This window comes from Bombus pyrosoma, unplaced genomic scaffold, assembly GCF_014825855.1.
Source record: "Bombus pyrosoma isolate SC7728 unplaced genomic scaffold, ASM1482585v1 HiC_scaffold_4710, whole genome shotgun sequence".
Taxonomy (NCBI): Eukaryota; Metazoa; Arthropoda; class Insecta; order Hymenoptera; family Apidae; genus Bombus; species Bombus pyrosoma.
This window is the reverse complement of record NW_025219969.1, coordinates 17,434-20,144: the sequence shown is the minus strand read 5'-3', so window position 1 is coordinate 20,144 and position 2,711 is coordinate 17,434.

Here is a 2,711-nt window from a genome sequence, read left to right as displayed (position 1 = left end):
TGGGTGGTTTCCATTACAATTGTAGCATTTTATATCATTTATTTTCCCCATGTATGGGCAGTTCGTCGTTAGGTGCTTTTCTGCGCATTTGACACACGCCGGGTTTCTGTTGCAGTAATTTTTTGTGTGTCCATATTGCTGACACCGTATACATTGCGGTATGTCTGTTATATGTCTAGGTGGCTCCACTGTTATTATTGTGTTTAGAACTTTTTTAATTTCAAAAATTTCTTTGTTGTTATTTTTAGGTTCAAGTTCTATTAGAAATAGCGGCAATGATTGTTTAGTATCGTATCTGGTTATGTTGTTTATTGCTCTTACCTGGTGTCCGATTTTAGCTAGTTCCTCGCATATGTTGCTTGTATTTGTCTCTGATTACTGCTTTGTAACTTTTGTCAGTTTTGAGCTGGTAAGTGTGATACCCGGCGTTTTTCTCTTTTAGTGCTTTTGTCACTTTTCTAAAAGCTTCTGGGGTGTTAGTTTGTACCTTTACCTGGTCCAGTTTTAGTTGTTTAATACTGTAGTTTTCTTTTCCTGCCGTGTTGTTCAGTAGTTCAATGAGGGGGGGTCTATTATTTGGTCATCTATGTAGATTGGTGGTGGTTTGACGATGTGGGTTATTGGTTTTTCGGCTGGATCTGTTTCTTTCTCTTCTAGCAGTGCGCTGAAGGAGTTTCGGAGAGTAATTTCTTGTAGCCATTGTTGCTTTTCTGCTTCTGCAGCCCTCCTAACGTTTGTGTTTGTTGTTATTTTTCCTTTTTTATTGGAAGTTATCACCTTCCAGCTTTTATCCTGGTGTGATAGTTCGTTGTTGATATTATTCTTCTCATCATTCTTTTGTGTAGTTTCCATTTCTATTTCCTTTGCAGATGAGCAATCCTGATATTCGTTTATTGTTTGACTTAGGTTTATTAAATCCGTAGTTTTGTTTGCCAAATATTTTTCGCCTTTGTTTGATATTTTCATTGGTGGTATTTGCTGTTGCATTTTGGACTTTCAACATCTGGCTCAAGTTCTGTAACAGTCAAATTTTCTTCCTCGGTTTACATCCGTCAAGCACTCTGTATCCTACGTTTGTCCATATTGTATACAAAGTTGTTGGAAATACATATCTTTTATATCCTGTTACCGCGATGTTATAGCAAAACAATTACTCCTATTATCCTAACGGAAATCAGGGGATCGATCAACTCGTGGTGTCGATCATTATAATCGTAGCGAGAATTTACGACTTCCGTTGACGTGATACGTCGCGAACGCGTCTACCAGCGATTGGTCGAAAGTACAGAAGTTTGTGGAATACCTTATTAGCTGTTAGATAATAAATGTTGCACTTTGTTCAACTTCATCTATCTACATAGTACATTTACGTATATGTATGAATTGAGAACCTATGTATATTTATGACGCACGTTAAAACATTTTTTTGTATTAATGACGTTTTTAGATAGTTCGAGGAAAAAGAGAATAATTTGTACCATGTTAACAACCGTAGATTGGTATAAGCAGATATATGCAAGTATAATTATTATCCAATTTATAGTAAAATAAAGTACCAGAATTCTTGCTTGGTTGAAAACAGTTCTTAAATTAAAGTGTATGTAGTATCGGGGAAAAGGACCTAGGAAATATCTAGCGAATCATAAACAATGTCCCGATAGCCGAGGTGCCGATGGGCCCATAAATGTGTCGTCGGTCCTTCAAGTGAATAGTTTCGTAGAAAAGGTCTACGTCGCGGAACACGTGCGTGGTGAGTCTACGGAAAGACAAAAGATATGCGAGAGCAGTCAGTTGTGAGTTGAGAAGTCGAAGGGAATCAATCGAGAAGTCAGAGAGTGCGAGTTGCGTTGTCAATATAGTGTTGCTAGTGTCACACGCTCAAGAGGTTCACCCGCTCCGAAATAGTAATCAAGTAGACGAAAACATCCTGCATGCCATAGCTATCGAAACAATAACAAAAGAGTGACTGAATAACCGCCTCTGATATACATCCGACGATAACCCCTCCAAAGGGACTAAAACCTCACTATAAAAACCCTCGAAATTTAGCGTTCGACATCCTTCTGTTATAATTCTTTGAACCGTCACTTTGTTGCATTTATACAATAAAATTTTCATCATCTTATACGGAGTTCAATTCCTTCACCTTATTCGTGAAACGTTCGAACTGCGACGCGAGATCACCGGCGATCTATCGGTTTAGTGATTTCTCGTGTCTCCGTGACACTAGCGTTGTCGAGAGAGTGTGGTCTGCGTGAAAGAGAACGTTGGATCCGTTGTGTCGAGAGTTGTCTAGATTATAGCGCGTTATTGTGACTAGTTCATGTTAAACTACCATCGTTTTTCTGTCTATATTTGTACAATCCATTCATTATAAATAAATCACAAATATCAGGATATAATAACAATATATTCTATAGACGATATTACACAAATATAAGTTTTTTACGGTTATTTATTTTGTTGGCGACATCATTTATCCAGACATAAATGATATTTAGAATGTTTATAGCAGTTCTGAAGTAAAGAAAAGCTATATGAATTTGAAATGATGGATCATTTCAACGACTTTATTATTTTCATTTTAGATATAACACAGTGGAACTTTATAGTTTTTAAATCTCCTTGATTTTATATATCTTTCTACGTTTATTTTTTCTTTTTCCATATCTGCATGTTGCCTTTATTATTATCTGCATTCACCCCAAACT